The 22214-nt window shown below is 39.4% G+C and overlaps 1 pseudogene; it reads left to right on the top strand.

The window, feature by feature from the left end:
- LOC139984219 (uncharacterized) overlaps positions 1–22214 on the top strand; it is a 50844-nt pseudogene that overhangs the window by 14172 nt on the left and 14458 nt on the right.

Genomic DNA, 22214 nt, shown 5'->3' with positions numbered 1-22214 from the left:
AGATGATGCCTTCAAATATGTTCGTAAGCTGCTGTGTGTGAAAATTCTCATATTCTTCACTCCTCAGTTGTGAATGTCTCAATGGCTACACAGGCAATCTTTGTGAGGAGGAATTCGATGAATGCTCATCAAACCCATGCAATGCAAATACTAGCATGTGCGTCGACCTGTTTGACGGTTACCAGTGCTACTGCCTGAATGGGTGGGCGGGACCTACCTGCATGATGAATATTGATGAGTGTCTGTCGCAGCCTTGCTGGAATGGTGCCACATGTAGAGATGGAATTAGTGAATATTCATGTCATTGTGCTGATGGATTCCAAGGCTCAAACTGTGAGGTAACTCTTTCAGATATTCAGAAATATTTTCTTGATCTTTATTGTCTTTTTAATATTAAAATCGGGCTCAACTAGTCATTTCTTTGTTTTCATAAAAAAAAAAAAAAAATAAGACAATGAGATCACAAGTTGAACAAGAAAGAATTCTGTCTTTTTAGATTAGATCGTACCAAATTTTTCATTAAAATTCTGTAATTCATTTCTGAATGCAATGACCTGGCAAGGGGAGACGGGGGGGGGGTGGCTGTCACATGCTCCACCATATTTGTGAAAAACCTGTGCCCTGTCTTAATGAATAAGAGTGCCCCTGTTTAATTCATTTTGTGATATTAAAGAGGGCTCTTCTCTGTAAATAAAAAGTAGCTCTTTGTTGAGCTAGAGGTGAGCTTTGGATATTTGCCAAGGAAATTATGGTATGAAATGCACAAAGGATTCATTTTTCAAGAAATTGAGTGAGTTAATTATGTGGTCCACCCATTAACTCAAAGTTTTCCATCTCTCTTACCCACAAACTTAGCCCAACCCCATTCAACTTTCTTTTGTGAAGTTTCCTCTCACAATATTGATATCTTAAGCTCATTCTATGACTAGTATTTGATATGTCTCTGTAGATTGAAATAAACGAGTGTGGTTCGGAGCCCTGCCTACACGCTGCCACTTGCATCGATACACTCGCTGGCTATGATTGCGTCTGCTTGGAAGGCTTTGAAGGTGAGTGCAAAATGTTAAGACCAACAAACGCAAGAAAAACAGACGGATTATCCAAAGCAAATTAGTAACCGTTTTTACCCTCATAAGTGTAATTACCTGCTGACATCAAAACCCTTTTCAAATATTTACTGTAGCCCAATATTATTATTTTTTCCTCAAATGATAAAGACTGCACAACTGTCCTAGAAAGCTGAATTAATTATAAGAAATTTGCCAACAATAGCATGCTCTTGTCTTTATTACATTATTACATTAATATGCAGTAAAATGCTTGCAAATGCTACTTAACATCCATTCTAAACCAGATCAAGAATGCATTGTAATCTGTCGTATGTCAAACAATTGTACATTAATCTGTGAAGATTTCAGAATCCACTACCAACCTGAAGTTCTACTTGTTTTTGTTTAATTTGCATCTATATAAAAAATATATACCTTTCAAAGAATGCAATATTTTATATCTAACAATTTCTTGCATTTTTGTTAACTGTAGTAGCCCTGAATTTTGAAGATGATAGAGGCTACAACCATTTTTGTCTCTCTCCTTTTTTTTTCCACAAATTACACAAGCTTAAAAACAGCTGGTAGAATTTTGTTGTTTACTGATACATCCCAAGAGGGCCTTTTCACGCTATATGCAATCATTTGCTTTTTTTTTCAATCATTTTGCATTTTAGGCAGCTTGCTAACTTTTAAATTTTTGTTGTAGAAATTCTTGGAAGCATTTCTATTCCCTCCAGCCACACCCCTAAACCCCCCCCCCCCCCTCCAAACAAAAACAAGTGATTTTTCATTGAATTTAGGTACCCTCATGCTATGCCTCTTGTTTGCTTGACTGTCTTGTTTCCATTAAATATCTTTTCATGCTAGTAAAACTAACAACATATTAATGTCTTCATTCAGGTATTGGGTCAAAAAACATGCTGCAAATCCCCTGCAGCCAAGCTAAATTAAAATTAAAACAAAAGAGATTGTCTTTAAACACCTGTAGTGTATATTATGTGAAACCGCAAAGCACAAAAAGATTTCATCCTTTGCAGCTTGGCTGCATGATGCTGCAGCCCCTGCACTTTCCTATTATTGACACAGTGCCTTATTTGGGTGACAAAAGATATTATACTGGAAACATGACCTGCTGCTCAAATTTTCATTTTTTATGAAAATAACTGCATAATATATTAGCTGTTTGAAGATCTTTATCTTTTCTTTTGGTAAGTATTACCAACATCCAGCCAAAATAAGTCAAAGAAAATTTGCTTCATAATGCTTCTTAATTTGTTACGTTTTTTCAGGTGCTAACTGTGAAATCAATATTAACGATTGCGCTTCTCACCCCTGTAACCATAATGGTACATGCATTGATCTCATTAATGGCTTTACCTGCGAATGCTTACCTACCTATTATGGAGACGATTGCTCCCTCCTCCCTTGCGAAGTGTCTCCGTGTGAAAATGACGGCATTTGTAGCAATGAAAGAGGGGATCCCGAGAACTATCCTCTCGGCCTTAAGTGCGACTGCTTGACAGGGTATTACGGTAGGTGGATCTTGGCTTAGATCTTGTTGGTATGTTTGCCTCAGGTAAAATGCTATGAAATAAATCAAGAATAAAAAATGGTTATAACGCAAGCAGTATTTCTTAAAGCAAAGGAAAAAGAAGAGAGAGCAATAATTCATTTTGAAACTTTATCATCATTCAATCTGGGATTTCATCAAGCCTCTACTTTGCTGCTTTCACTTTTATCGGGTCTGTTACTTTTGGAAGCTCACCCCCTTTTGATTAGTGATCCACTTTCTCACTCAACTGTACTGTCACTCCCAGGGGTTAATCCAGGAATTTCCAAAGGAGTGGGTGTGGTCCTTTATGGAATTATTGATTACTTTGTGATCCATTTTCTATAGGATCACCAAATACTTTAGGATCCATTTCCTATAGTATCCATGGAACCATGTCCTATAGGATCAGTATTAATTTTGGATCCATTTCCTATAGGATCAGTATTAATTTTGGATCCATGTCCTATAGGATCAGTATTAATTTTGGATCCATGTCCTATAGGATCAGTATTAATTTTGGATCCATTTCCTATAGGATCAGTATTAATTTTGGATCCATGTCCTATAGGATCAGTATTAATTTTGGATCCATGTCCTATAGGATCAGTATTAATTTTGGATCCATGTCCTATAGGATCAGTATTAATTTTGGATCCATGTCCTATAGGATCAGTATTAATTTTGGATCCATTTCCTATAGGATCAGTATTAATTTTGGATCTATATCCTGTACAATCATTGATTACATTGAGATTATGTTACTTTGTGATCCTTTCCTTCTGCTCTAATATGTTTGAATCCATATCTTATAGTATCATGTATTACATTTGGATCCATATCTTGTAGTATCATTTACTACTTTTGGATCCATTTTCAATAGTTTCATTTATTCCTCCGGGATCCATATCCTATACGATCATTGATTACATTCATGTGATTATGTTACTTTGTGATCCTTTCCTTATGCTTAATACTTTTCAATCCATATCCTGCAGTACAGTACCATTTATTACTTTGGGATACATTTTCTATAGTATCATTAATTACTTTTGGATCCATTTTCTATAGTATCAGTTATTCCTCCTGGATCCATATCCTATACTATCATTGATTACATTCATGTGATTATGTTACTTTGTGATCCTTTCCTTATTTATGCTCTTAACCACTGGGATCGTTTTCTAATGACATTGTCATATCTACAGAATATCTATTAATTTTTTGCATTTTCATCCTCAGCTTCCTATGAAATATTATGTTCAACTCATTAAACTATATTTTCTGGAGCTGGTAGCCTGCCCTCTATTACATCTTTTGATCACAAGCTCATTCGTAAATTTAGAAGTGCTTTTCATAACTGAAGCTCTCCACCTTTGCTCGAAAAACTTTTACAGGTCAAAGGTGCGAAGACAACATCAACGAATGCCCTGAGAATTCTTGCTCTGGGAATGGATTTTGTCTGGATGGTGTGAACTCATACACCTGCTTGTGTGGACCTGGATGGGCAGGTTTCGAATGCAGTCAACCGATCGATGACTGCCTGGATAACCTCTGTCAGGTAATTATACAGTTTACTGTATATGTGCAAAGTGAAATGTTAGGTTGGATTTGATTGCAGGCAACCGATCGATGACTGCCTGGATAACCTCTGTCAGGTAATTTAGTTTACAGTCTGTTTGGAAAGTAAAATCTTATGTTGGGTTTGATTTTATCATGATTCCACATTGGTGGCTTGAAAGGAGGATGCTCAACATGCTCCCTCTAAAAATCTATTGCCTCCTCCTCTTGCCCATCCCCTCCCCACCCCCATCCCCCACCACTCCATAAGAATAGAAAAGATGCTTCTTTCACATTTTAATGAAACATATTTGTTCATGAAATGAAAATATGGATGTGAAAGTTGTGAAGACATTGCAAAAGCTAAATGTTTAAAAATTAGTGAATTCTATTTGACAATCTGTAAAATTTTTCCAGACTTTTGAATTCAATTCTTAGCCAGTTAAGTGTGTCGTAAATGAGCCTACCTCACTATGAGCAATCCTGTAATATACACAGTAAAACTGTGAACATGTCTTTAAGTGATCACTTGACTTGCTTTTGTATTTCATGTTTAATTGAATAACGAGCCCATGCATTTCCCTCACAAGACACTCTGTTACTCAATTTCAAACTGCATACATATTTAAGGTTTATGTGACTATTTTCTGTCAGCATGTGCTACTATTTGTTATTTTGAAAGTTTCATTTCCTTTATTTGTTTCTTCACAATATAAATACAGAGAAGTTAACTAAGTGACAAATCATATCAACAACAGGGAAAATTGTGAAAGGAAGCACCCCAAAAAATCAAGAGGGCTTGTCTAGTAGAGCGCTCCCATAAGTAAATAGAGAGAACAATACAAGAAAACAGTAACACTTATACCCACCTACACACCAACCAAATACGTATAACCCACCCACCCAGCCCACCCCCACCACCCACAATACATATATATACACATATGCATACATACACAATTGAATACAAATACCCACACGCATATATATATAAGTATATGCATATACATACATATATATATATATATACACGCATGTTAATATAAACATTATGCTTACTTACACAAAAACAATCATGTATATACATATATGTTATGGTGAAAAGTTCCATCCTTCTGATTACTCTTTGTCCTCTCGTTAGAATAATTCAACATGTGTGGATCTCAATGAGAGTTACAAGTGCCTGTGTCCAAACGGAGTAGAGGGCGATCTTTGCGAAAGAGAGATAAACGAGTGTCTGGTAGAACCATGCCAGAATGGAGCCCAGTGTGTGGATCTATTCACTGACTACAGGTATGTGGCTTCTCATGGGTGTAATTCAAACAACTGAGTGTGTAATATATAAAATTAGTAAAATGGGGTGGGGGAGGGTGGGTGAGGGGGGGGGGATTGCCCACCTTCCATTGTCTTTTACATTCAGTCAGAGAATAATTAGATCCCTGCTATGAGTATACAACGAGGGTATTTATATCAGCACAGCCTTACAGTTAGAGCTTAATTATAGACCTAATTTATTGTCTTAATATGCCTCAGAATACATTATTTGACAATGAAACATTTTAAATGTATTTGCTGGGGGAGGACCCCTACTCCCTTACATGACCCAACGCCACCCCTCCTTTGTAAAGTCTTTGAATCGCCTCTACTCATTCCATAAAAATTCATTCACCTACCTATAAATCAGTCAATATATAATCTGGCACCTCCACCTTTGAAATCCTGCCCACACTTCTGCCTTTTCTTGGTCTCTTGCAAGAACTTGAGAAGATTCAACAAATGTACCTCCATTGTCATGGCAACTTGATTTGTTTCCTCCCTCCTTAGATGCAATTGTTTGCCAGGATGGACCGGCAAAAACTGCACCTTGGATCTGGATGAGTGTTCTTCAAATCCCTGCTGGAATAGGGCTACTTGTGTTAATCAACAAGATCTCTTCAGTTGCATATGTCCACCATTTTATACCGGTCCCCTTTGTGAGATGACCTTTGACCCGTGTGATGTTGATGCCGATCCGTGTCATAATAATGCCTCATGTGTGACACAGACGAATGGAACAGCCTTTTGCCTCTGCCAAGAAGGTATTGGTAACGTAATTGAGAGAATGTATACTTGATAATGAAAGTTGAAGTTTGTCGTTTGAATATCTGAGGCTGAAATAGCTTGACAGGTCTGTAACTCATGACAAAATTTAAAGCTAGCTCTTGCTAGTTGACAGTTGCCATGGTGACAAATATCATTCTCATTTGAGTTCTTTTCATCATAAAATATATGCAGATAGCCTTGGTACATTGGTATAATCTACATAGCATGTTAGGATAGGAGGGTTGCATTTCTTACTCTGAGTTCAATCATTACTTGTTAGGGCCTAGGCTAGGCTAATTTTCTTTCTTGTACATGTATGTAATGTAGGATATTGAAAGCCAAGAACTGCCTATCTCTCTTTGGATGATCCAACTCAGCGTAGCCTGCACCAATTTCAATTTCTTTTTTCAACTGCTAGTGGCATCTCTGTTCAACACAGGGTTGGAAAACAAGTTTGCTTGTACCAATATATTAACCTCCCAGCCTGTGTTTACAGAGTACCAACTCATAACCTTATGACAGGGTGGACCACAAATTAACCAAGGAAAGAGCGATCGCATGATCGTGGTTTGGACCAGTTCATGTGGGCCCTTACCTTGAAACTGGTCATATGGTTAAACACAAATGACTGGTGTCAAATGAAACCACCGTTACGTTTATATGGGTCCATATCTATTGGCTCACAGGATATGTCGGCATTCACTGTGAAATCAACTTAAACGAATGCGCCTCATCACCTTGCTTTAATGGGGCTCTCTGTGAGGATAACATCGCTGGGTTTGTGTGTCACTGCCTGCCAGGATATTTGGGCACTCTCTGCGAAGAAAACTTTGACGACTGTTTCGAAAATGTTTGTCAGAATAATGGCACGTGCAATGATGGAGTAAATAGGTAAGCTTGGTGAAAACTCAATTCTATGGAGTAAAAGATGTACCATAAGCTGTTAACTTCCCTCTGTGAAAATTTTAGTATGTTATTAATTCACTAGAAGTTCTGTGGTCATCCATGGGGAACATTCTTGGGCAGTTCTCATTATAACCACCATGGGTATTTAAAACAACAGTATCTAAGTATTCAAACAGATATTGTGAAACATGGTAATATTGCATTTTGCTTTAAATAAATCTTAGAAATGCTTTAGTGCGGTTACATGTGTGGCCTGAAATTAATCGCAACACCCTCAAGATACTCTGGTACATCATGTGGACTCTAAGGCTACAAAGAACCTTTCTGGAAAACTGGTGTGATTGTAATTATCAGGCACGGATCTTGGGGTGGGGGTGGGGGTGGGGGCGTAGGTGTGTCACCTTAGTCCCTTTTTCAACTTCAAAAAAAAAAAATCAATAGTAGTACATTCTTGCATTTAGACCTAATTATTGTCCTAATTAATAATCTAAACCTGACTCGGAATGTAACATCTTAAATCTCAATTTTTTTATATCTGGGGGATTTGATTTCAGTCCACTTCAGTGACCCCAGGCCTTCCCACTCATGTCTGCCCCTGATTATGATGGTTCAGCCTAGCAAGGTCTTCTTCTGTTTTGTAAGAGTTTGTATGCAACAGCCTAGAGTCTTGTGCAAGCTGTGTTTGCCACAAAGTTGCACATAGTTACTGTGAAGCACCAAGTCAATGAAAGTGTTAAATCTCCTGAATTTTGAGGGTAGTTTCTGGAAATAATTTAGTAACTATATTACCCTACATGTAAGATTTGATTCATTGCCATCGGAGATCAAAACTGTTATCAACCATGATGGAAAAGTAGAGGCTTTTGTTTTGTCCGTACAATAAAAGAACACTTTTTAAAAGTATGAAGATGAGATTAATCTTACATTGAATACGTATCCAAATGTATTGTTTTCGTTATAGATATTTCTGCGAATGTGCCAGCGGCTGGAGCGGTCCAAATTGCACAATTGAAGTCGACGAGTGTGTATCACGGCCGTGTCAAAATGGCGCCACGTGCATCAACCTGTCAGAGTCTTATCGATGTGTTTGTCCGATTGGATATGAAGGTAAAGATTGCTGCTGAGACTGAATAATAGTTTACACATTAGACCTAACGTTATGCAGTCTTGCCAATCAACCCTACCCCCCCCCCACCAGTATCTTAAACTGACCTCTTTTCATTAAGACTTGATGCCACTTTGATGTGGTTACTTCAGAGTTTGAGGTAAAACTTCAAATATATTTAAGTTACCCAAAGATGATTTCTTGAATTTTTGTCATGTTTCAGGAAAAGATTGTGAAATAGATATCAACGAATGTTTGAGTCAACCATGCCTCAATAACGGTTCTTGTTCGGACGGTATCGGAAATGTTGCCTGCACGTGTCTGGAAGGCTTCACTGGGATCCTCTGTGATATAAATATTGACGATTGTGATCCATATCCATGTAACAATGGAAGGTAAAGTTTTGTACTGAAATTTGGAAAAAAAGCTTTTCTTCATAGGAATCTTGTTTATTTTCACATTACCATAATTCAAAAGTGGTAAATTGAACGGTCATGTGGTCAGAATGTTGAAAATGTTGTAAATTATTCAATTAAATTTGTTGTTAAGTCCTTTTATCTTCGCTGTGGTATGGGTATCATTTGTTTTTAGTTCTGTCAAGTTTAAGGAAACATTTGGTTGCTAGGTAACATGGATGAATACTCATGCCATCAACTAGTTGGAACAATTTCTAAATGCTGATACCACTCTATACTATGCTCCCACATCATGCTTCAAAGCACTCATACTGACAGTATTATAAACAGTTCCTAACCTTGATCTGATGCTGATACCGCTCTATACTGTCCTCCAACATAATGCTTCAAAGCACTCATACTGACAGTATAAACAGTTCCTAATATTTATCTGATTATAATTCTAATACCACTCTATACTGTCCTCCCACATGACAGTAGGAACAATTTCTTACCATGATCTGATTCTGATGCCAATACCACTCTATACTGTCCTCCAATATCATGCTTCAAAGCACTCATACTGACAGTATGAACAGTTCCTAACCTTGATCTGATAGAAACATGATATTCATACTGCTCGTACTGACAATAAGAGTGCTCTGAAGAGGGACATAACACTATAGTATAGAAAAAATTGTCCCAACTGGGTGAGTTTATGCTCACAAGTTGAAATACTATTGGTTTACTGTCCATGTTGTCAATGGATACTCTTCACATCAGTTTTATTTGCATATAAAACTACTGTACAAAAGTGACTGTCATATTTTCCAGTTGTACAACATCATACATGATACAGCTAGGAATACTCAATATTTGCCTGTATACGTGAATATTCATGAGCTCATTTCTTATTCCAATTTAGTTGTAATGATGGAGTAGCGGAATTCACTTGCTCCTGTTTCCCCGGATACGCTGGTTCCACTTGCCTTGAGGATGTTAATGAGTGCTCCAGCCAGCCTTGTGTCAATGCAGGGACCTGTCTTAATCTAGCCAATAGCTATAGATGTGACTGTAACCATGGTTACAGAGGTAGGGTCTAATTCACATCACTGTCTCTTATTCCTTTGTTTTTTTCAAATAAATGTAGAGAACTGTTTCATTGCAATTGCTTGGAGTAGTGGCAGGATCCTACTAGCAACATATATAACTATTATTTATATACATTATCGGTTCCCTTTAATGGAATTGTCATTCTGAACTACACACACTATCATGATTATGGTCACTAGCTGAGGTTACAGCTTTGCTGTTTTTCTAGTGTCCATCATATGTTAACCTTCCTACAGTAATGTTATTTTTGTATTGATCTTGTACAAACATATGAGATATAAATTTGAAATTGAAGTGATCATTGCCCGGATGTTTTTAGGCTTCGGTTGAGCTAGTATACTGTTTGGATTATTCTTAAAATAAAATAAAACTGTTAGCAAACTGCTTATCCACTAGTGAGCCTGTGTAAGAGAATGTGTAAAAGTAAGTTGGCCTGACGTTTCGATCCTAGCAGGATCTTCTTCAGAGGCTGAATGACAAGTAACAGTAACAAAAGGGACAAAAACACACAGAATACAGATTATTCTTAGACAGTAACGATAAGAAGTAATAAATGAGATTTTTGTTAAATACAATTTTGCAGCTCTGTTGTGAAGTTTTGTAAAAAATAAGAAGTTTCTAGCTTTTAAAGACTGTAGCTTACACATTCATGGGTTTATATCCTTGCAGGTGTTAATTGCGAATTTGACATTGACGTGTGTAACAACACGGCTTTCAACCAATCACAGTGCATGAATGGTGGGTCCTGCGTAGATGGCCCCGGTGGCTCTTTCGACTGCTTGTGCCCCTCCGGATATACCGACCAATATTGTCAAACAGAGATTGACGAATGCCAGTCCACCCCTTGTCAGAATGGTGCGACCTGTCTGGATGAAATAAATGATGTAACATGTTTGTGTCTTGAAGGTAAGCATTACCTTCTTTTCACTTCAGTAAGTAAGGAAATAAATATCTAAAGTTTCGTCTTCTATGCTTTAATCAATTAACTAAAATGAAAAATGCAAACAACTTGATAAAATGAACGTGATTTTGCTGTTTTTTTTCTAGGATGGACCGGTGAATTTTGTGATGTCGACACAGATGAGTGTCTTTCCCAGCCGTGTGATAATGGTGGTATATGCGCCCAACTTCCCCCTCCCGGAGGGTATCTGTGCTTCTGCCCACAGGGGTACCAAGGGGCACGCTGCGAAGTGAACTACGATGAATGTCTATCCAACCCATGTCTTAACGGTGCCACCTGTGTGAACGGTATCAACCTGTATCGGTGTTTGTGTCCTTACGGATATTCGGGACCAGAATGCGGTGATGAAGTAGATGTGTGCAACCTACAGCCATGCCGCAATAATGCAACGTGCGTGTTTGTCGGACCGGGAACTTACAATTGCAGTTGTGAGGATGGATTTGTCGGTACCGACTGTGGGGTAGTAGATCCGTGTCTATCTTCACCATGTTTTAATGGCGGCACATGCCAGCTAATTCAGGAATTATTCATATGCAAATGTCCAACTGGTTACCATGGTGACCAATGTCAGAATATATTTAGTACACTGCCAACTCTATCGAATGACCCCACAACAACAGCAGCAGCCATGACAACAGCTGGATCAACACCAAAATTATCGTCATATCTTTCTACATCTGTAACTATGGTAACAGAGCATACCACGGTGAGCACAAGTACCAACTTTATCACCAGCACTGAAAAACTGGATACTTATTCCACAAATTTGTTGCCAGTCGGCACAAAAATGTCATCTCCCTTTGCGACCAAACTACGAAGTGGCATGCCATCTACTATTGAATATTCATCAAGCGGGACTGTTCCAGTAAGAAGCATTTCCTCTGGTAAAACTGACCCAACTGTTTCCAGCTTTTTAAGCACATCTGACATTTCATTTCCTTCCTCATCTCCAGTAGAGGTAACATTTACATCACAAAGTGACTCAACATCTCACAATCCTTCATCTAGTGCCATGTTAACAACTTCGATATCTTTATCTGAAATACCTAAAGAGACAAAAAGTATACATACTACTGAAATTATTAATACTCCTATAACGACTCCATCAACAGAGGTGTCTGTTTCACGTACGTTCACGACAGAGGTGCTGAAATTTACGGATAAAATGGCCACCAGAAAAACTTCTACTTCAGTGCCCCAGACTATCGTAAAAACCACAGCTCTCTCTACTCCTGCGCTCGAGACTGAATACATTCGTTCGACAAAAGTCCTCGAAACTGATGCATCAACCAGCTCTGAGAAACTTTCAGGTAGTCCTAAAATAATACCTCAGACAACACATATGGCTTCTCTCTATCAGAGTGAGGAAACAGATATAATGGAAACTATTGAACTATCATCAGAAGAGCTGTCATCAAAAACTTCCTCAGTTGTCAACACAAAAATGACAAATACTGTAAGACCAGAGGTGACATTTCAATCTACAGATGCATCGAAGGTTACGGTGGGAGGAACACAAGGGGAGAAAATGACGTCTCTGGAAATTTCAACACCATCTTCATTTTTGGCTTCATCATCATCATTATCATCATCTGGAAATAATCCAACATTCTCCACCTCATTTTCAATGTCAACAACAGCCTCAGTATTATCAACAACAGCATCAACATTATCAACAACAGCATCAACATTATCAACAGACATGTCACCAATATCAACGAAACCATTGCCATCAACATTGCCGGTGACACAAGCACCAACATTTGCCTCAACAATTCCAATATCTGACTCATCAAGATCATCAACAGATATTTCATATTTTAGTACTGTTACATCTAATCAACATGGTTTTAGTACTGCCACATCTAATCAACATGGAACAACTGTTGTTGAGCCCATGAGCTCGTTGTCATCAGACTTCACTCCATCTACCCCTCAGTTAGGGTCTACCACTTCTATGATTACTACGTCTGATATGAAAAGATCGTCAACTGATCAACTGACCACTTTAACTTCTTTCAACCCTTCAAGCAGAATGGTATCTTCAACTGAAGTATCGATGCCTGTGTCAATCGATAGCGTTGAAATGTCGACAGCAATACCAACTGGAAATGCTGGAACCCAAGAGGAAGGTTTTACCAGCCAAACTATCTCCACCCCTTTATCAAGAATAGATTCATCCACAAAAGTCCCAATAGCAACAGTCATCACAAGCCCAGCTAGTACTGCATTAGCTGTGAGTATTTCTCAGACAGAAGAAACACCAGTAGAAAGGACTTCTCAAAGCCATCTGACTCCTACACCAAGAATGGAATCTTCCAGCAACATCCTTAAAAGTCAACAGATGCACCTGCCACTACTTTGGATTATTCCATCTTTCAGTCAAGTGTTAGACCACCTGATAGCGGCTCGACTCAACGACAGATCACATCTACTTCTGCCCCTATATCAAGCATGGTGTCATCCAGCAGGAAGTCTACACAAGAATCAACAGAAAATGCTGTTACATCCCTTGGTTCTACTGTCTATGATACAGCAACTGATATTGCCTTTACTCATGGAAAGAGCACATCAAGTCAAAATAATTTCACCCCTTCATCAAGAATGGAATCATCCAGCACCATCTTTACACCAGGATCAAGTGATAACTCAGTTGCTACAAACCTTGCCAGCACTTCATTGCAACAAACACAGATGTTGTCCTCACCAGAATTAGTGTCAACCACCAGAGGCTTAGTTACCTGTCGATCTGTTCCATGTCAAAACGGTGGGATTTGTAGAGAAAGTTTGGTGTCGGAAGTGGTGACCTACATGTGTGAATGCCCATTCAGATTTGGAGGGAACTTTTGTGAACAAGGTATTCAGTATTCCTTAACCTTAACCCTGTCTACATGTTTAGTACCATGAAAGAACAATTTGTGTAATGCTTGATAGTGCTAAGATAATGTAATTCTAATTGTCATACACAAAAAAAATTGAAAATATAAAAAAAATGTTTGGCGATGAATATCCTTTTTGTAAATTATATATTTTTTTGGTCATCATGAGAGCTCTTTTGTGCTATCAATGTGATTTTTCATAATCTCGTATTTGCTTTCTTTGAAGAAATATATATCCTAGTGGTAGCATTATACTTCTTTGGTACTAAACAGCTTCAATTTTTAATCGTTTAGCATTAATATCTCATTTCTTTCCTTCTCTCTAGAGCTAACGATATTCTTCCCATCATTTGACGGAGAGGCGTATTTGGAGCACGCACCTCTCGGATTCGCTGGATACCCTACCAATGAAGTCTTTGTGACTTTGGTCTCTCGATCAAATTCTGGTCTCATCCTCTTCTCTGAGTCCATACCCACCTCCTCTTCGGATGACTATTTCTACCTTTACCTCAGCGACTGGAAAGTGACCGCTGAAATATCTTGCGGATTTGGACAGATCCTTAGAGTTCAGTCTGAAGTTGTAATTGATCCAAATGTACACGTTGAGGTTCTTGTCAGGTAGGATTACTTTCAGATATCAATAAAGGATAATGTTTGCTGCAAAGTTAATTTTGTTTTGTCTCAGAATGTTTAATAGAAATCACCGCTTGCAATCCATGTTTGTGTTTCTCTAACACTTTTAAGTTTGACAAATGCCCCTTTCAATAAACATCTGAGGTTTATTAATAAGCTGGGGGGAGAGGGGTACGTGAGGGAAGGGAGAGGAAGGGGTGGTTCTGTTTATTTTGTTCTTTTGGTTCTCTTTTCTAATTGTAAAGTTCTGTATTTTTTCAGGGAGTTTCACTACGCGACAAGCCCTATAGGTTTTTTTTTAGTACACTTCCTTGCACAAGTTTTGTTTCTTATCTCCTTCTATGTCATATGTCATACTTATGTTGTGATAGAACAAAAAAAATAAATAAATGAATAAAGCAACTGGATTTAATACTTGCAATAACAGACCATTTGGTCAGATCCTCAGGTGTTAAACAAACCTTAATGGCAGGACTTAACAACTCCATCACCTTAAAATAAAATATGTTTATAAAGCATTACAAATTTGTCAAGGGGAGATGGTGTCAAATATTATATCTAATGGTGCTGGTGGTTATTCGGTCAATGACTCTGCTAACAACATTCATCTTCTTCTCTAAGATACATGTTGCATTATTTCCATGGAAAGATGTTTTCCTTTCTAGAGAGTTTTTTCTTCTCTCTTTATAATTCCCTCCCCTCCCTCCCTCCCTCCCTCCCTCCCTCCCTCCCTCCCTCCCTCCCTCCCTCCCTCCCTCCCTCCCTCCCTCCCTCCCTCCCTCCCTCCCTCCCTCCCTCCCTCCCTCCCTCCCTCCCTCCCTCCCTCCCTCCCTCCCTCCCTCCCTCCCTCCCTCCCTCCCTCCCTCCCTCCCTCCCTCCCTCCCTCCCTCCCTCCCTCCCTCCCTCCCTCCCTCCCTCCCTCCCTCCCTCCCTCCCTCCCTCCCTCCCTCCCTCCCTCCCTCCCTCCCTCCCTCCCTCCCTCCCTCCCTCCCTCCCTCCCTCCCTCCCTCCCTCCCTCCCTCCCTCCCTCCCTCCCTCCCTCCCTCCCTCCCTCCCTCCCTCCCTCCCTCCCTCCCTCCCTCCCTCCCTCCCTCCCTCCCTCCCTCCCTCCCTCCCTCCCTCCCTCCCTCCCTCCCTCCCTCCCTCCCTCCCTCCCTCCCTCCCTCCCTCCCTCCCTCCCTCCCTCCCTCTCTAGGCAAACAAGGCCATCTGGAATTGATTTTAACTGTAAACTCCAGCTAGAGGTCAACGGACAGATATCCTCCATTGAAGCCATTTCATTCATCTATCCCCAACCGCTTGGAGCGTTATACGTCGGTGGAATTCCTCAGAATTTTGCACCTCATACGTCAGCACCTGTGGTGTCAGGACTTGTCGGCTGTGTGCGATACGTACAGGTTAATTCTGTGGAATACTTTGTATACGAAGATGCTGTGAATGGACGTAATATCCGGAGTTGCACTGTTAATGACCATTGTCAGTATGAACCATGTAGGCATAACGGGACATGTGTGAGGTGAGTATTGCTGTGTTACATAGTCAGCGGTTGATGAGAATTGTCAGTATGAAGCGTTTAGGAATTACGGTACATGAATGAGTATTGTTGTGGTACATAGTCAGCGGTTCATGAGACTTGTCAGTATGAACCATGTAGGCATAACGGGACATGTGTGAGGTGAGTATTGGTGTGGTACATAGTCAGCGGTTGATGAGAATTGTCAGTATGAACCGTTTAGGAATAACGGTACATGAATGAGTATTGTTGTGGTACATAGTCAGCGGTTCATGAGACTTGTCAGTATGAACCATGTAGGCATAACGGGACATGTGTGAGGTGAGTATTGGTGTGGTACATAGTCAGCGGTTGATGACCATTGTCAGTATGAACCGTGTGGTACATAGGAGTAAATGTTCAAGAACTACTAAAGTCATTTAAACTATAAAAGGTTCTTCCTTATTTCGCAGTCTTACTGCTGACCCTGCATTTACCTGCTTGTGTCAGGAGGGGTACAGTGGGCTTCTCTGCGAGCACCAGATCCATTTCTGTTGGCCCAACCCTTGCCTTGCTGGGGCCACCTGTGTGCCATTAGAAGAACAGGAATCCTTTGCCTGTCTTTGTCCTTATGGAAGATTTGGGTTAACCTGCAACGAAAGTAATTATCTCTACATTGTATACACAGTGCTCTCCAGCATTGTCATAGAGGGCGCTGTCATACCGGTCCAAATGAGCATGATAAATAATGTTGCGCTCTGTGAATCAAAGAAACACGATCACAGGGAAAACCCTCACGGGCTGCCAACACGCCTGATGAACTTGCCATACATACACAATGGCTGATTGACTGTTTCTCAGTTCAACTTAGAGAATTTGATTGAAATAAATAGGTGATTTGAAAAGTACAAGGTAAAGGTGTTTAAAAGAATTAGTTTTAACTGGAAACTTTGAAAACATGTTAAATTCAAAAGATCTCTTCTTCAATAATTACACACAATATTACTAGTGATCAACTCACAGTACAGTTATGATTTCAAGTTTGGCGGAACTAGATAGGACCACTATGACATCACGCCCTCTATTGGTTTTTGGTGTGGCTGGAGAGCCGCATTAGTTTCATATTTTCTCTTAATGTAATGAAGCTGGTTGCCTTCTATTTCAATTGCTTTTAAACCAATTTCAAAATTTTGTTGTCATTCGAAATGATACAGCAACTTTTTAGACAACTCTTGCAGTGCTATGAAGCAGTGTTACAATAATTGATTTGTACAATTTCATCAGGTTGGATTAAAAAATTAGACCCCTCCCCTAGGCTAGGACAACTAGTTCTCCTTTCTCAAGATAAAAAATGTTGTAAACCCCAGACTTGTAGTAAATCCATACTTGTACTGACTTGTATTCTAGCAAAGTTACCTGTACTGGTACCCATCCTTGTGGATTTGTACTCGCACTGGTATTGGGGGCACATTGCAATCTAGTACAGCTTCTATTGGAAGATTAAGTACTTGTTCTCTTGCTTAAAACGTGGTACTCATACTCAAACCAAGGTAATTCTACTTGTACTCATGTTGTTGTACTCCCAACATCAATGTTGATACCGAACCCTTGTCTTGTTACCCAAAATTTCAGCCCTGATGATCAGCCGCCCTCTATTCACCGGCACTTTCTTCGGACACGCTTCACACCTGCAGTATGCTAGAGTTCTCAACTGGGACTTTGTGCTGACTCTGAGACTGAAGTTTGCCCTTGCAAACACCGAGGACTCTGTGAAGAGTAATTGGCTGCTCTACTCTGGACAAAAAGGTTTGTAAGAAAACAAAAATATTGATCAATCTTATACAGTTGGGATCTCTTTCTTTGTGGATTTTCAAACATTTCTGACAAACAGAGAGCTGGTACATTTTTCTTTTTGGCAAGACCATAAAAAAAAAAATTATTTGGAAAAAAGAGAAAGGAAATTGAAAAGCACCAGTGTGATTGTGTCAAATGTCGTGTTAAAATTATGGTAACGACTATTTCATTAGACCAAGATGACCGTGTACAACCTGGCAATTGTGGAAAATGTGAAAGATTATTTTGGAACAGAATGTGATTTTCAAAAGTCACCTCAGATGAGGAGGTGGTTAAAAAAAACATTTAATAGATATTAAACTTTTATTGTTGACATACATCTCTCTTTGTTTTTATTCAGGTGAAGGGTATCGGGGAAGTGATTATATTGCTCTCGGAATCGAGGAGAACTTTCTGAAGCTTCAGTTTGATCTTGGAACTGGTAAAGTTTGTCTCTTTTCTTTCTACTTTTGAACCTACATTTACAAAATTTGGATGAATGTCACACTCGGTACTAGGATCACACCTAGGTGCATACGAGAATTCCTATTGTTTTTTTGAAGGTCAAAGGTCATTTGAGATCATGAGAAATCAATTAAGCACAGAGACATGAACACAAAGATGAAGGAAGTTGATTGTTGCTATATCTGTATATGTTAGTGAAAGCCTGATAGTGAGAGCCTGGTGGCCAATTGGCTAAGGCGTTGGACTCATGATCCAAGGATTGCTGGTTCGATTCCTGCCTAGTTCATTACGTTGTGTCCTTGGGCAAGATGCTTTATCTCACTTGCCTCTCTCCACCCAGGGGTTAAATGGGTACCTGTGAGGTAACTTGGCAATGGGCGCAGTATATAACTGCTGCCGACTGGAGGGATTGTCTCTGGGACAGGTTATCATTGACCAGGGGTAATATAACGTCTGTAAAGCGCTTGGAGACAGATCGCTGATGTAAAGCACCATATAAAAAGCAAATATTATGATCACTATTGATCACTTTTTCAGTCAGTAATTGGTCAGCATGTAAGCATCTTGTGTGCATTGTTTCTGTGGAATGTTCTCATATGAAATGTGGCAAGGGATCACTAAGCCAATAGGTTAATACTTGATACATTCATCTTTCCATGTTTCAGTTTGGGATTGAGGGCTGGGAGAAGGTGGCATATTTGTGAATAATTGTTGTTATTTTGTTTTGTGTTAAAACGTAATTAATAAAAAAGCAAACCAATTGAATTTTATTTAATTGTTTTTTAAAAATAGAAACAGCCTGCTATTCATCACTCCCCATTTAACATATTTTTAATTTTGGAGATTGAGAGGGCTAGAGGGGTTGGAGGGAGGGGGAGTGCATGGGTTGTTGTAGTTAACTCTTTATGTTAAACACAAATTAAAAACAAATCAATTCAAACTAAGTCAGTTTTAATCAGAAAAGTGAAAATAGACACACACATTTAAAAATGTCTGCTGTTTACCACTTTCCATGTAATACATTTTGAGTACATTTTCAGTAGCAATTATTAAGCAATAATAATCAATCCATTGTTTTGAATATTAATGTCATATCAGCTATGAAATTGATATCGATGGCAAGTCTGTTGGTTATGTTCTCAGACAGTTTTTTTTAAACAATTACTAAAACCTATTTATCAAATAAATAAATTGGGGAAAACTTAAAATTTCTATGCCATTTTAGTATGTTTCTTCTATGTTGATAACATTTTTAGGTGCTGCCATTTTGAGAAGTCCTGAACCGCTGAATTTGTCTTTGCCATATCACAGTGTACAACTTGGCAGACACAAACAAGAAGGATGGATTCAGGTGAGTCGATGTAGTTTGGATAGACACACTACCGGGACAAATACCACTCTATAATGTCCTCACATATCTTGCTTCAGAGCACTCATGCTGACAGTATGAAACAGTTCATAATCTTTATCTAATAGAAACAGGATATTTATACTGGGATTAAGCTGTCGTTAAGCCTGCTTTGAAGTGTAAATGAAAGAAGTACCTCGTAGATAAAAGGTTGTACCAATCTTGGGGTGGGAAGTCTTGTTCAGTGATATCATTTATTCATGTGTAAAAGTAAGTTGGCTTGATGCTTCGATCCTAGCAGGATCTTCCTCAGAGGCTAAAAAGAAGATCCTGATAGGATCGAAATGTCAGGCCAACTTACTTTTACAAATTCTCTTACACAGGCTCTCTAGTGGATAAGTATTTTGCTAACAGTTTTATTTTATTTTGATCATATATTCACTTTAATTCCTACCACCAGGTTGACAATCAAGTTAATGTCAGTGCTAACACACAGGGTCATCTGATTGGCCTGAACACCTACAGGGATCTCTTCATCGGAGGATTGAATGAAGGAGAGGATGCCTTTCTACCTGATAATTTGTCCTTCCAAAATGGCTTCCAAGGTTTGTAGATAAATCATCGTATCGTGTTTCAAAAGTACAGGCTACTCGGTAAAATGTTGCATGTTTTGATATATTTACTGAATGCTGTGAGATTGTCACAAACAGAGTAGTGAGGGAGAGATGAGAGAGTGGGGGGGGGGGTAGTGGAAGTGAGCAGGGGAAAGTGGGATGGAGAATGCAGGGAGATGGAGGAGGAGAAGGGGGGAGGGGGTGAGGTGGTGAAGGGGGAGGAGGGGTGAGGAGGTGAAGGATACCTGTTTGCTTCAAGTCCACTTTAGCTTCGTTTCAACTCCAGATGTTGTTATCTTGAAAACGGTAAATAAGAATTGATTACAAATGATGTATGGAGGAGAAGAAGGGGAGGTACAGGTAAAGGAAGATTGTGATTGGTTGAGGGAGGTGAAGGGATATCTGTTTGCTTCAAGTTCACTTCTCCATCTGCTTCTTGTCAACGTCAGACGTTGTTATTATGAAAATGGTTCAAGTTTAATCATATATCCTGTTCTCGTTCGTTCACGAATGCTAGGAAATTTATTTGATCATAATCACTTTCTGTTTTGTAAGGTGTAGTATTTATTGCAGATATTCTTGCCCTGTTTCCTGGTTCCTCTAGCTGTGGGTACTGAACCTTAAACAATGGCAGGGGGAACCAAAAGTGTTTTCTTTTTCATTGTTTCCTTTGCTCGTTTCCAGGAATTCTTCATTTGACATATTAGCAAAGTACTTTCTGATACGCTTCGGTTTGTTTCTATTGCAGGCTGTATCTACGATGTAGAAGTGAAAGCCAGCCAGTACAATGAATTTTCACAGCTAGGCCGACCACCCGGTCATGTGAATTCGGCAGTCAATGTTGGTCAGTGCTCTCTTTCGGAGTGTGCCCTTAGCGAATGCAGAAACGGTGCGACTTGCGTCGATTTGGGAGCGTCTTACAGGTGGGGTATACGCAAGGCATTTTTTTGTGTCTGATATAAGTGAATAGAATGAACTGTAACCATAGGGAAAAAAGTGAGAATTGATGAAAATTTGTAACTTATGAAAATAAATGGTGATATGGGGGAGGGGGGGGGGCTAGAATGGGAAAAGGGTAGAATAGGGTTAGGGAGAAGAGAGAACTCATTGCATGAGAGGAGAGAAAATGGAAGAATTCACAGAAATGATAATAAAGTATATTGAGGCCATATAACTATTCGCACAAAATTTAAAGTAGTAGCTAGTAACGATAATATAGACTGGTTAACTTTGAAAGGAAAAGAAGTTGCTTCAGAAAGTGACCCCCCCCTACCTTAGCTTATTATAGTGATTCTGTCCACTCTTCTTATACCAGTACTGTTTTCCATCTTTCCCCTTTCCTCTTTCTCCTCCTCCTTTGCCCTCCTGCCTTCCATCCTCCACCCCTCTCACACCCCTCTAGCCCCTCACCAATTTCTCAGCTCCCTCTCCCTTCCCTTCACCCCACCATTTCCCCCTAGACTCTCTCCAGATTAATTATTTTTCGCATTTTTTACGAATAGATGTATCTGTCCGTCGGGATGGAAGGGCCCCCTCTGTGAGGACAGGATCAATGCTTGTAGCGCAGAACACGATCCACGGCCACTGTGCAGCGAGGGTGCTCTTTGTGTTCTCCAAGTTGTCGGTTACGCTTGTCTTTGTCCATTAGGAAAGACCGGCAGGTTTTGTACTTTAGGTGAGTGGGAGGATGGACTTTTGACCTGTTATTTTCCGAAAATACGATTTTTCCATTTTTAGAATAGATTTGATTTGTAGAAGCGAGGTCTTGGTAACTTTGCTGTGCCCAATGGTGTCCAGAGTCAGATTTGGCCCCTAGGGACAATGATGTCACACTGCCCCTGTAAATTTGATTCGGGAAGAGAGGAGGATTAGGTGCTTCTACTAAAATAGAAAAAGAACAGTTTATTCCGTTTACTGATATATATTCCAGTTACTTTGCTGTTTACCTAGGTTTAACATAAGTCCAGATTTCTCCCCTCACATATCTTCCACTTCCTATCTTACATAAGCTGATAGGTTGGTTTTACTAGCTTTTACAAAAATGTCCAGATTTTAAGGTAGTTCCCATAAAGTTGAAATAAGCACAGTTAAAGAAACTTTCTAGACATTGAATTGTCCATTTCTATCTCCAGTGCTAGTCCTTGAATGGTTCTGATCTTACAAGGCATACAGCTTTTTAATTTCATATCTTCACCATTTTCATCTAGGTATCCTTCAAAATCAATTC

The sequence above is a fragment of the Apostichopus japonicus genome, chromosome 17 (assembly GCF_037975245.1).
Source record: "Apostichopus japonicus isolate 1M-3 chromosome 17, ASM3797524v1, whole genome shotgun sequence".
NCBI lineage: Eukaryota > Metazoa > Echinodermata > Holothuroidea > Aspidochirotida > Stichopodidae > Apostichopus > Apostichopus japonicus.
This window is presented reverse-complemented; position numbering and strand designations above follow the sequence as displayed.